General features: G+C 38.8%; 1 protein-coding gene across 1 annotated transcript in view; it reads right to left on the bottom strand.

The window, feature by feature from the left end:
* Positions 1 to 2,852, bottom strand: part of LOC127433948 (neuroligin-2-like) — a 117,210-nt gene extending 114,358 nt beyond the window's left edge. Inside the window, exon 1 of the mRNA XM_051686336.1 lies at positions 2,072 to 2,852. The gene's annotated coding sequence lies outside the window, so the exon portion shown is untranslated. The remainder of the gene's footprint in view (positions 1 to 2,071) is intronic.
* Between the last annotated feature and the right edge of the window lie 11,106 nt (positions 2,853 to 13,958).

Here is a 13,958-nt window from a genome sequence, read left to right as displayed (position 1 = left end):
GCCAGCCTGAGAAACGAGCATCTTACATCACAAACACTCCAAACAGCCCTGGGTGTATGTTGCTCTGCTCACATTAATGAAGGCCTTTTGCCGTGACTCCAGGGCATTCCGGCTGTGCTTCATCTATCAACATATTGTAAGGCTCATTAAAATCAGGTCTGACATGGGTTTTCAGTTGCAGCACTGCAGGAAGGTTCACGTGGAGGAATGAGTGTTTAGAAGGATGATGGTGCACTTGCAGGGAACAGATCAAACAAAGAAAATTTCCAGTGTCAGTTCAAGTCAAAAGATCAGATCGAAGCTCAAATTCCAGACTTGAAGACTTGCCTTTTTCTTCTTTGAGGAGTGGCTCACCAAACAGAGGACTTTGACTTTTTTTAAAGGATTACGCCAGTTCCAATATAGTAGCTCAATACCAGTTAAGCTCGGTCGAGAGCATGGGTGTCACTTTATTTTAAAAAGTGGAGGGTGCAGTTAGTTGGGGGGGTTTACGTCACTAAGTGGCAAAACTCATGAATATTAACTAGGTTATGTGGGGAAAATGTCAAATAATCTTTTACGGTTTTAAAAACTGTCATTCTTGATGACCAATTCAACAGCTCCAATCATTTGGATAACTTGATCCGTACATGAACCGTACATCAAACTTTTACGCTGGATCGCCACTTATTGCAACACACATGAATGAAATGGATACTCCTGCTCAAGAACTGGAGTTGTTTCTTCTGCATTAGAGACTTTCCTGACGAAAGCTATTTCAAAAAGTGGTGGGGACATGTCCCACCCATCCCACCCATAAATGACACCTTTGGTAAAGAGCATTTGTGACAATGTTGATTACCATAAATATTAATACTTAAACCACTTTGTTTACGTCTTGGGGCTATACTTTAGAAACAGTGAGTATATTAACGTTTATGGATTGGCTTCATTCACTTCCATTGTAAGTGCCTCACTGAAACCCAGATTTTTGCATTTTTTAAGACAAGGAGGGAAGAGTCGAAATTAATTTTTGTGGTAATCAATATTGTCATAAATGCTGTCACTTGAGCTTAACAAGTACTGATCCCAGAATATTCCTTTAAATCTCATAAAACAGCATAATGGATATGTACAACAGACTGAATACTCCAGACTCATACTTTTAAACCAACTAGCAGTTCCTCAATCCATGAAGGACTGCAGAACTGTGGCAAAGAAAGAGCTTTGAGGAACATCAAGAACTCGCCTCATACAAGTACAGCAGACCGATTTAGAACCACTAAACGATCTCCATTAGGCAATATCGGACAATAAACTGCTCAACCACCACTTTTTGGGTAAGGAACAGGCAGATCCTCAGCCTTCAGGAGAACAGAGGTCTCCTTGTCTGTGCTGAATTCTGCCATTGACAGAGCACTGCCCAACTACCACAGCATATAAATGTGCCCCTCGCCTTGGATACGGAGGCATAGCTGTCTATGGGAGGGATGGCTTCCTAGACACCTCAGTCATTGTGCATGGGCATCGTGGTGGGTAAGGTGGGCTGTCTGGTGACCGTGATCCTCTTTTCCCATCCTATCTCACACTTACGTAAATGCCATTAAACATTTAACAGAGGCGGTGGGAAGTCTGTGGGTTGCGGATGTTTGCCATAATTCAGGGCGCATTACCATTATCTATCAAGTGCAAAAATAAATCAATCCCCACGTTGCCAGAGGGGCGAGCGATGGATGCAATTAGAGGCGTAAATGGCTTCTCAGCCGGTAAAGACAATGCCAGGCCAAGCGACAGAGACGCGTCGAGATCTCATTTGATCTTCTGATCTAGATCTTTGATGAACGCGTCGTGATTCCGCGTCTTTCTGTTTGAACAGAAATGTCATGTAGCTATATGCGAATATTGGCAAACCGTGTCAACATCAACAGCTCTTTAAAACCCGTTTCTTGCCCTACCAAAGCGCGTTTTGACTGAACACTTTTTTAGTGAATGTCTAATTCGACCCCGCTTTTCTAAACGGTGCGCAAAGACCGATACCGAAGAACCCCTCAGATACATATTCCATCATTTTAGACAACCGAAACCCGCTTACCACAATTCAAAGTCGATGCGCGGCGTCTCCGCTTCTTTCCCGGTGATTATTCAGACTTCAGTGCCGAAGCCGGTGTTTATGCCATCAGCATTTGTTCAGATGTAATTCGTCATGAATGTGTCGCAGGCTCTCACGCATTAATACACCTTCCTCGCGTCAGTCCGTTGCCCAAAACAATAATAATAAAAAAGAAATAATAACATAAAAGGAAAGAAGGCATTAAAAGCGGAAATAAAGGGGGAATAAACACATCTTAACCCCCCTCCTACTCCCTTTTCTTTCCTATTTTCCCTGACAACACCCCTGTCACTCCCGACGGCGAGGTTACCACATATTTTATCGCTAAAAGGCGAGAGGGAAATGATAAAATAAAACAATAAAAGAAACAAATGCGTATAACGCATTAGCGGCTAACTCAGCGCACGAGACACAGGTCCTCTATCGTCATGGCGACTCATATCAGAGTCCGTTCCCTCAGACTGCATCAAAGAACAGAAAATAACAAAAACCATCCGGTGGCACGACTTCTCGTTCGCTCTGTCTCTCTCACTCACAGTCCTCTTCTTTTGTGTAGTTACCGGAGGGAAAAAAAAAAAAAAAAATACAACTGGGATTTTTGTTCGTTTCCTTCACTGGTATCTAATGAATAGCATTACTGTTAATATTATGATTAAGTCCACTTGCGAACAATAATGATGTCATTTGGGCTTCAGGAATCCATTCCTCACTTCACGCGCAGCTGTCAAGATTCAGGAGTCCTTAATCGCAATGTCCACCTCTCTCTTTCTCACACACGCGCGCGCACACACATTTAACAGCTACCGCAGATTGATTGCAATTCTTAGCACTACCTCCGGTGGCTGTAGCGTCCCTTACGTTCACGTTTTCACATACTGACGCTTTGTCTGTACTTAATTTACATTCCGTGCTGCTGTTTTGAGTGATCTCGCCCGAGCTCTTATTAATTAATCAACGTGATTAGGACGTGAATTGTTGTGAACCCTCTGAACGGTGTTCTATGGTGAAACATTTTCCCACCATGAGGATCTGCATCGGCGTGACGTCAGAAAAACTTAAAAGTGATACAATCTTTTGATCTTTTGATCGTCATCTTGCATATGAGCTCACGATTGCACTGTTACCACTAAAAGAATTCTAAATATCCGCTCAAAATTGGTGCGTGTGTGTGTGTGTGTGTGTGAGAGAGAGAGAGAGAGAGAGAGAGAGAGAATAAAATATAGCTATTATTACCATATTACCATATTCATACACCATGATATTGACATGCTCTTCTAAAGTACTAATCCTATAGTACTAGCATGGAACATGTCCAAAAATACATGGTATTACAATGGTACACACACACACACACACACACACACACACACACACACACACACACACACACACATACACTATATATATATATATATATATATATATATATATATATATATATATATATATATGATATACAGGGTTGGGAGGGTTACTTTCAAAATGTATTCCCCTACAGATTACAGAATACATGCTGTAAAATGTAATTTGTAACATATTCCGTTAGATTACTCAAGGTCAGTAATGTATTCTAAATACTTTGGATTACTTCTTCAGAACTGGTAGATTTTTTCACTTGTTTTGAGTATAAAAGCTCTGCCAGTACAGTAAGACAAAATCCACATGTTAAAAATTCATTCTCTGAAAAACCGAAATATCTTATGCAGTGTTGTTTCTAAAACAAGATAAATAAAATTGATCTTATTTTAAGGATTTTTTTTATATTTTTACAGAAAAACAATACAAAAATTATTATCAAGAATAAGATTTTTGCCCTAATATCAAAGAAATTATGATCCAACGTGAATTTTCTTGATAAAAAAATATGATCGTGCCTGGTAACGTGCATGTAAAATGGCTAGAAATAGCATTTTAGCTTAGCGTAAAGCTGACAATTTACATAAGGTTTATTTCTATTTCTTGTGCTCCAAACTTACTTCAGACTTACTTCTCTGTCTGCTTGTATGAATGTAACACATCATAAGAAAGTGTTTCACCGCTGTTCAAATGCACTTTGGATCGCATCATTTATATGTAGAAATGTTTTCCATCTGAAAGGACTAAATATTAAATGAAACAAATGACAATAAAATGCAAAGTAATCTCTTCAGTAATCAAAATACTTTTTGAATGTAACTGTATTCTAATTACAAATGATTTAAATTGTAACTGTAGTGGAATACAGTTACTTATATTTTGTATTTTAAATACTTAATCCCGTAACATGTATTTCGTTACTCCCCAAACCTGTATATATATATATATATTAGTGTAGGCTATAATGTTTAACTGTAACCTACTTTAACATATGCGATATGACTTCGGTTTCCAAACTTATGCTTTATTCTTTTGTCCAGCAGGACACTCACACTCACAAAAAAAAATAAAATAAAAAAAAAATCTATTTTCTTTCATCGACTTACAGGCTCTAGTGTGCAAGCGTATAATAAATACCCAGATGAACTAATTATAATGTCTGTTCCCTCCCATGTGCCCCCTACCCTTTCTCTCTCTCTCTCTCTCTCTCTCTCTCTCTCTCTCTCTATCTCTTTCACTCACACACACACACACACACACACACACACACACACACACAAACTGGTTTTTATATCATTGTGGGGACTCTCCATAGACTTCCATGCATTTTATGGATTTTATACAGATCTAACGATAATTTCTATCTCCTAACCCTAACTGATTTTTTTTTGCATTTTTACATTTTCTAAAAAACATCGTTTAGTATGTTTAATAAGCCATTTCCCTCATAGGGACCGCTGGCTGGGCCCCACAATGTAGATGATCTCAGGTTTTACTATACAATGTAGTATAAACATGTACACACACACACACACACACACACACACACACGTTGGGTTTTCATGTTTTATGAGGACTCTCCATAGACATAATGGTTTTCATACTGTACAAACTTTATATTCTATCCTCTAACCCTACCCCTAAACCTAACCCTCACAACCTCACATTCTGTATTTTTTCATTTTCAAAAAACATAATTTAGTATGATTTATAAGATGTTTTCCTCATGGTGACCAAACTGATTGTCCCCACAATGTCAAAAATGTCAGGTTTTACTATTCTTGTGGGGACATTTGGTCCCCACAATGTAGGGAATACCTGGACACACACACACTCTCTCTCTCTCTCTCTCTCTCTCTCTCTCTCACACACACACACACACACACACACACACACACACACACACACACAGAATTGATAGAATACAAACTATTACATCTCCATGAAAGCACTGGTGTGTAAGGGCAGGTGGAAGGGTTTTTGTGTTTATATAACAGTGTTTGTAGAACAGATTTTAGCATGGATTACAAACTAGCCCAAACCTAACAAGGGCTTTTAGACTCAGTTGGACATCAAGCTAAAACATAAATTAAGAAACATCGCCCTCTAGTGCATTTAACAGGCTACTTTATATTTATTGGACAGCGTTTGTGATAGTTCATCCAAAAATGATATTTCTCTCATCATTTACTCACCCTTATGCCGTCTCAAACTCTAATGAATTTCTTTCTTCTGTGGAACACAATCAAAGATATTTCGAAGTATTATGTGTTTTTATCCATACAATGCAAGTCAATGGGGTCCAAAACGTTCAAGCTCCAAAACAGGACATAAAGGCAGCATTTAGGTAATCCGTATGTGACTTGAGTGGTTTTATCCATGTCTTCTGAAGCGATACAATCAGTTTTGGGTGAGAAACAGACAAAAATGTAACTCCTTATTCAGTACAAATCAACAGCAGTCTCCTTGGCGAAATCATGAGAGAAGCTTAAAGGGACAGTTTACCCAAAAATGAAAATTCTCTCATCATTTACTCACCTTCATGCCATCTAAGTTGTGCATGACTTTCTTTCTTCTACTGAACACAAACGAAGATTTTTAGGAAAATATCTCAATTCTGTAGGTCCATGCAATGCAATCGACTGGTGACCATAACTCCAAAAGCTCTAATAAGGAGATAAAGGCATCATAAAAGTAATCCATACAACTCCAGTGGTTTAATCCATGTCTTCTGAAGTGATCCAGTTGGTTTTGGGTGAGAACAGACCAAAATGTCACTCTTTTTTGTACATCTTGCCATTGCAATCTCTAGGCATGATCCTAGTGCTTGATGTATGCGCTGGGCACTAGATGGCGCTGTAGGAAGTGTAATTGAGCTTGAAATTGTTATCGCCAAGGAAACTGCTGTCACGATTTATATTGAATTAATTTTTTGGTCTGTTCTCACCCAAAACCAACTGGATCACTTCAGAAGACATGGATTAAACCACTGGAGTCTTATGGATTACTTTTATGCTGACTTTATCTCATTTTTGGCCACCATTCACTTACATTGTATGGATCTACAGAGCTGAAATATTCTTCTAAAGATTGTGTTCAGCAGAAGTAAGAAAGTCGTATACATCTGGGATGGCATAAAAGTGAATAAATGATGAGAGAATTTACATTTTTGGGTGAATTTACCCTTTAACACATGTGCAGAGTGCTGTACATATTGCACTGTATGGACAAAAACACATCATATTGTATATACTTTAAATACTGTATATTTTTTTATGTTCCACAGAGGAAAGAAAGTCATACGAGTTTGAGACAGCATAAGGGTGAGTAAATGATGAGACAATTATAGATATATTTATTTATTTTTTTGTGTGAACTGGTTTCTCACTAATCGAAAACCCTGTTCTAATCCTGAGGGTACCCATTGGTGAATTAGCCTTCATGGTTGGCCTACAAATTGACAACATGGCAACACAGCTCTGTAGGCCTTTGTATCGTGTCTGAACACCCCCTGGTAAAACCACTATGTAACACCTATAAATATTCAGGAGGCTGTTAAGGAAGAATACAGTTTATTGATTTGGGATTATCACTTTAGAAAACAGCTGTAGTTACATGTATCATATCAAATGGTTTTATAATTCAGAATCAATAAACCACCCACACAAGCATCAGTTAGCCGCTTAAACTGCCATATATAGGCTCATTGTTGTTGTTTACACTGGCAGATTAAAGAAAGACAGAGATCCTCTATTTCTTTCACTCTCTTTGTCAGTGACTGCTTGTTACACACAGTTTTATTTTGCCCTAACAAGATTTTCTACACCCTAACCCTAAATCTAACAGAAACCAATTTTTTTAAGATTTTAATTAAATCATTACTTAGTATATTTATTAAGCCATTTGAATTATGGGGGACAGTTGGGAGGTCCTCACAATGTAGCCTAGTTAAAACAGAAACACACACACATACATAGACATACTGTATACTGGGGGGGGGGGGGGGGGGGGTGGTATTATTCAGAGGAAAAGAGGAAAAACACTCTGGTGTCATTTTATATGCTCAAAGTGTCACGGTCCTGTCATTCTGTCAGTCTGGGTTTTTGTCTGACAGGGCCGTGGCATCATCGTCCTATGTCTGTCTTGTGTTTCGTTGTCTCACCTGCCCTGTCTTGTTAACCTGTTGCTTTCTTTCCCTATTTTAGTCTCCTCGTGTTTGCTGTCCAGTGCCAGTTCATCTTGTTTCCAGTCTTGTTTGTTCTTCCTTGTCGGTCCTGCCAGTTGGCCTTGTTGCTCTTTCCCTGGTTCCTTGTTTTCCAGTCGGTCTAGTTGGTTGGTCCTGTTTATTGTATGTTTGTTCCTGTTCATCCCCACCCGGTCCGGTCAGTCCTGTTCCCCGCTGCATTCTGCCCCAGCCCTGGACTGCCTTTTTACCCTACGGGGTAGTTTATGTTTGTTTTTTCCCCCTTGTGGGAGTTTTTTTTTAGTTTATTTTTTTATTTTGTATTAATATATTCCCTGTTTATTTTCACTCAGAGTTTGGGTCCTAAGCCTCATTCTCTGATTATGACACAAAGTGTTTATGACCTCATACTCTGAGAGAGAAAAAAATGTGAGTTCAAACAGACAGAAGAGGGGCAGAATAATGCTTAGCAGACCAGCAACATACCCCAGCAAATAAAAAATAATGATTGCTTATAATAAATGGGAAAGTTGTTTATCTGCTCTCACTCACTCATTAAATTTAATGCATATTTAAGATTGATTTTTTTTAGTCAATTGAAGGTCATCCTCCACATCACACCATGGGGGTCTCAGCAGGAGTGTGTGTTCTCCAAAGCTAGAGGTTATTAGAGGATATAAAGTGAGTCAAATAACTGACAATTTCTGGATAATTTAACGGTGCACTCAGTAACTTTTGTCTTTGTGCCGTCTTGGACTTACACTGACACCTAGCGGCTTGGATGCAGCATCATTTAAAATCAACAGTTTTCAGTTTCAGATGCCATTGTAAATAGTTATTTGCTGAAAATCTCGCACTCCGGCATAGCTTTAAAATCTCATTTGTGTTTGCGCACATTGAAATATAGCAGCAAGATGGTGTCAATCCCAGCGTAACTGGTTGGTACGACCTGTGTGCTATATTCCGAGTCTTGAATCAATACGAGACAAGTGAAAACCAATGACATTTGATGTAAATGATGTCACACCTAATGCATTTTGACTTGACGTGTAATATTTGAATAAACAGAAAACGTAAATGAGATTTAAGAACTACACGGATTTTCAACAAATAACTATTTACATTTTTGTCTGCCACTCACACAAAGTGATTTTATAGCTTCAGAAGACTTACAATATAATGCATGAGCTGTATGGACTACTTTAATGGTGTTTTTTTGTCATTTTTGATAAAGAATTACAAAAAATTTTTTTTATACAAAATCATTATTATGTGAACCATCCCTTTAAACACTGCTGCTGAAATTCAACAGTAGCATTTCTCCTGAGGGTGGTGCTGTTTCACAGACCATTTCGAGTGATCCAATTCTCAGATCTCTCCCTCCCACGCACATACTCTTCCCCTTTTTAACCACTGTCAACATCATCATCTCCCTTGCTCTGTGGCTAATTCCCTTTTTCTCTCAATATTACTTGAATGACAGTTATAAGCCTCTTAGGATCTCTTCCTGCGAATGGTGGGGATTCTTTCTCAAAGGGGAGAAGAAGGAGATTCACTCAGCGGGGATGTTCACCTCATTTCCCATTCTGTCTATTCTTTTCTCTCTCATTTCCTCTCTCCCTCTCTCTCATGCTCTCATCCATCAATTTGAAGTTTAATTGGCATAACAAATATAAGGGGATTTATCAGAGGGTGTGAAGGCCCAGGCCAGTACTATAGATTCGCTGCAAAGTCTGGATAGAGTTCGAACACTGAAGGCATTACAGAAACAAAAGGGGACAGGACCCGTTACATGGTTGAATGGAGAACAGCTTTATGAACAGCAATGTACATTGTTAGTAAAAATATGCAGTTTTACATATTTAGGGCCTGTCTAACTTATGCATATGCCTTATTTAACTTATTTATGTTTGTATCATGCACTTGAAATAACCCATAACCCAAACGGTTTGGACGGGACATATTTAAGAGGGAAGTGACATTCTCATTTGATTGGAAAAAAATCTGTGTTGTGTTTTTCCATGAAAGAAAGACTCTTTTTAAATGCATAGACCTTTTCTCAGAACTAACTTTTTCCACTATGTTTGACAAAAAAATAAAAATAAATTAAATAAAAATAGGACATGTTCTGCTAAGTTTGACAATCAGAAAGCACAAATACTTTTTGTCTTAATTTTAAATATCTATTGTTATATAATATCTATTAATCTTTTGATTTAATCATTTAAAACAACAATTTTTTGTGAAATTTTTGGCTTAAAAGTGTTACTCCTTTAAAATAAATGTCATCTAGTTTGATATTTTGTTAGCTAATGCAATGACATTCATACATATTTAAGTGTGACTTAGGTGTCCAAATACTTTTTGGGGCCACTGTATGTATATAGAGTAAATTCAGGTAAATTATGCCACTCTTTTTTTCTTTTCTTTTTTTTTTTTTTTTTTTTACATTTAAATGACTGCCTAAACGTGATCCCAAATGGTATATTGGAATGGCTGTTATTTAAAGATGTTCTCCCACTAACAAAATGATAGATTCAGCAGTGTCTGTAATTAAAAAAATAAAGAAAGAAAGAAAGAAAGAAATGACATGAGTGAACCAAAGAAACTTTTAAATCTCTTTTCCTGCAACAAGAATAAACCTGAGGCTGTGAGATGCCAGCAAACAGAACCCACAATCAGCACATTTATGCATTACGAATCCTAATGCATAGATACACATATTCACAGAGACTGAAAACGCTTCCCATAACCAAGACAGAAACCAGATAAGAGAAATCTCGTTAAAGGATTTAAATCTAAGCTGCGAAACCCTGTAAGGCTCTCACTTCTTTCTTCTGTCAGTCTCTCTCTCCTTTCAAACATACACACAAATATAAACACTCACACGTAAGTGGAAGGCCCTGTTAATTGTATTCCTGATGTTTTTTTGTAGCTTTGATTCTACATGTTTAAGGGATATTTTACAAGTCCTTTAAGAACATCCCTGAAGATGTCATATGGTATCTAATAGGGATGTCCCGATACCAATTTTTTGAGAACAAGGATGAGTAACGATGCTTCCTTTTTGGTACTCGTTAATACCGATAATTTTATTTTATTTATTTTTTTATTCCAGATAATCAGTTTATTTAAATTTTATCATCAAAATGGTGTTTAAATAAATGAATTCATTAAAACTTTAATCAAATGAAAATAGAATAATTAATTATCAACATAATATTGTATTATTTATATCTAATGAAGTGCTTTTATACAGAACCTCACAGCACAATCCAAACCACAACATTGGAGTTATATTTTGTCAAATAAAGTGCTGCATCACAGATTAAGATATTTCAAATATTCAACCAGGTAAATGACAGGAAAATCATTGGGTTGCCTTAACTGGTAAATGTACCACAAACTCTTCGTTTGCCAGAAATAACATCTACACAGCTGCACCGGAAATGTAGGCCTCTTGTCTGAAAACGTGGCGCCGTATTATTTTTTATCTGAATGTATGAGGCTGGTAATGTTGGTGACGACTTCAATAAGACTGATGAACTACAGAGAACAAAATGTTTTCACTAGCATCCGAAGGCGGAGATGCTATCTGCGGATGAAAGCACAGTCTCCCAAACGAGACTGGTGATTTTATCATACGTAACGGAATCGCTTACTGTTCCTTTAAGCTGTCTGCAGATTTCTTCATCCATTCGGATGAGCTCTAGTATCTGTCTAATCTGTTGACATTTTTCTTACTTCCGATTCACCTGTGTTACAGCGTCGAGTATTTACGTCATCTCCGTCAGCAGAGCACTCTAGCAAAGGCGTAGATTTGGGTAGAATGTCAACATAATCTGAGCTTGGACAGACAATGGGGTCTTTCTAATGGGCTGGCAGGAGACAGAATGTCTTTATTATAACGAGATTTTAATTTGGTTCCTCAGCCACTGGTCAGAGTGTGGAGTCAACTGCAATTTCACAACATTTCCATCCAGCAATTAATTTTCACATTCAGTATGACTGGAGAAAATTCCTTTCAGCAAACCTCGTTTACATTCAGGTGCAACTTCATTAAGACATTCGGTCAAATACACACACACACACACACACACACACACACACAATGAAAGCTACTCAATGTTTTATGTTTGCCACCACACACAAAGAAAGGTACTCAAAGTAAGCAGTGTCTTTTTCCTCTCGTTTCCTGATTAGTGTCCCCAAGGCTTGTCAATCTCTCCCACCTCAGTGGCTGCAGTATAAAACAAGGGAATGAAAACACTGATGGAACTCGCAGGAGAAATCACAGGCTTCCTAATTACTGTACATCAGTGCTCTCCACAGATAACACACCAGATGCCTGTCGCACCTGCAGCCTGCCACATCGACAAACGATTCGGAATCCATCAGAGAATCCTTCGGCCCCAAGAGTCCTGCTGATTACGAAGTCACTGATGAATCATTAAATATGAATAATCGAATCGAATGAACAACACACTGAATCATCCATCTCACTGATTTTTATTACCAGATGCTGCTCAGCTGTTGTGCAGTAACAAGAGGTACCAGCAGAGGGCAGCAAAAGCATGCAGCAATTCAGAACTCTCTCTCTCTCTCTCTCTCCCTCTCTCTCTCTCTGTCCTAATCCATTGGAAGCTCTGTTTGGAGGAGATAGTCACGCATTGAGTAAAACTATCATGAGTGAGGCTGAGAGAAGTGAAGAGAAGCGGAGAGTGAGAGAGAAATGGGGATGAAGTTGCTCTCTTTAAGGACATGGTTCAGACTATGTGTCTGTGTTCTGGTCCTGCTGGCTCTGGAAGCTTTGATCTGGTCTGGACTTGCTTTCTACACCATCCACTCTCTTTCTCTCTCTCACTAATATGTGTGGATATGGGATGCTATTTCACACAATCAGCAGAAACCAGGCCCTGCTCGCTCCACCCTTGGGCCAAACGCATGCCAACCTGCACATTCCGTCTTGTGTTTCCCCATCTTCCCCCAACACTTCCTCACTAACTAACTGCATCTCAGTATGCGACACAGCTGAAACAGTTAAATTTGTATAAATGATTAACAGCAGGGCTAAATGATCCATATACAGAGCATCATCAGAAGGAAAGATCTGAAAGTGGGAGGGGGGCCTTGGTTCAGCTTAGAACATGAATATTAATTGGGTGACAGAACGTTTGCCCAGAAGTCCTAAGTAATTTGCTGAAAGGTATGTGAGTGGGCACATGCCATAAGAATTACCACGATCAGTCCAATGCCGATGGAACCGGTCAGCAGAAGCTTCTCATGAAATAAAAATTTGAGTTTTCTTTGAGGCCATCTATATGTGTACTCCTAAATGCTGACAATGTAAATTTTTGGCAGATTTATGCATTTAAAATTTACAGCCTTCCTTTTCTGGGAAAAAAAGGATAAAAAATTTGATGACTCATCTTGCACTTTACATATTTTTTTTCCAATCTCATTATAGTCTCATGGCAACAATTATTACGCAGTAATAATTTGGACAAGATGGCGAAATTGTAAGATGTCGTACGACTGGGGCCGGTGTAGCTCAGCAAGTAAAGTTGAATCCAGGGTGTGCTGAGTGACTCCAGTCAGGCTTCCTAAGCAACCAATTGGCCCGGTTGCTAGGTTGGGGAAAGTCACATGGGGTAACCTCCTCGTGGTCACTATAATGTGGTTCTCGCTCTCGGTGGGGCGTGTGGATGCCGTGGAGAATAGCGTGAAGCCTTCACATGCGCTATGTCTCTGTGGTAATGTGCTCAACAAGCCACGTGATAAGATGCGCGGATTTACGTTCTCAGATGCGGAAGCAACTGAGATTCTTCCTCCGCCACCCAGATTGAGACGAGTCACTACGCCACCACGAGGATTTAGTGTGCATTGGGAATTGGGCATTTCAAATTAGGGAGAAAAGAAAAAAAGAAAAAAAGATGTCGTACGACCTGGCTCATACAAAAAGGTACAACTTTTATTCCCATAGGGACCAACCAATCAATAAGTAATCTAAAATGATACAATAATGGCATCAACATTTTGTTAGCCTCCTATCTAACACTTTATTTTAAGAAAGAAAACATCAGTATGCAAATTGGGTTCCTCATTTCATATTTATTTATGCAAAACAAATGATTGCTGTATGTCAATAAGCTGTAATACGATTCCTTTGTCTTGTTCCAAACCACTGGTGTAACTTAAAACTTATGGGCCCCAGTGCAAAAACCTGTCAGGCCCCCTCCTTGGGGGACCTCGTCATGTTTTTATTGCCTTTCAGGTCCACGTAAGTTTTATGGTTCCTTTTGGTCAACCGTCACGGGCCCCCTCTCACCC

Source organism: Myxocyprinus asiaticus, chromosome 43 (assembly GCF_019703515.2).
Source record: "Myxocyprinus asiaticus isolate MX2 ecotype Aquarium Trade chromosome 43, UBuf_Myxa_2, whole genome shotgun sequence".
NCBI lineage: Eukaryota > Metazoa > Chordata > Actinopteri > Cypriniformes > Catostomidae > Myxocyprinus > Myxocyprinus asiaticus.
This window is presented reverse-complemented; position numbering and strand designations above follow the sequence as displayed.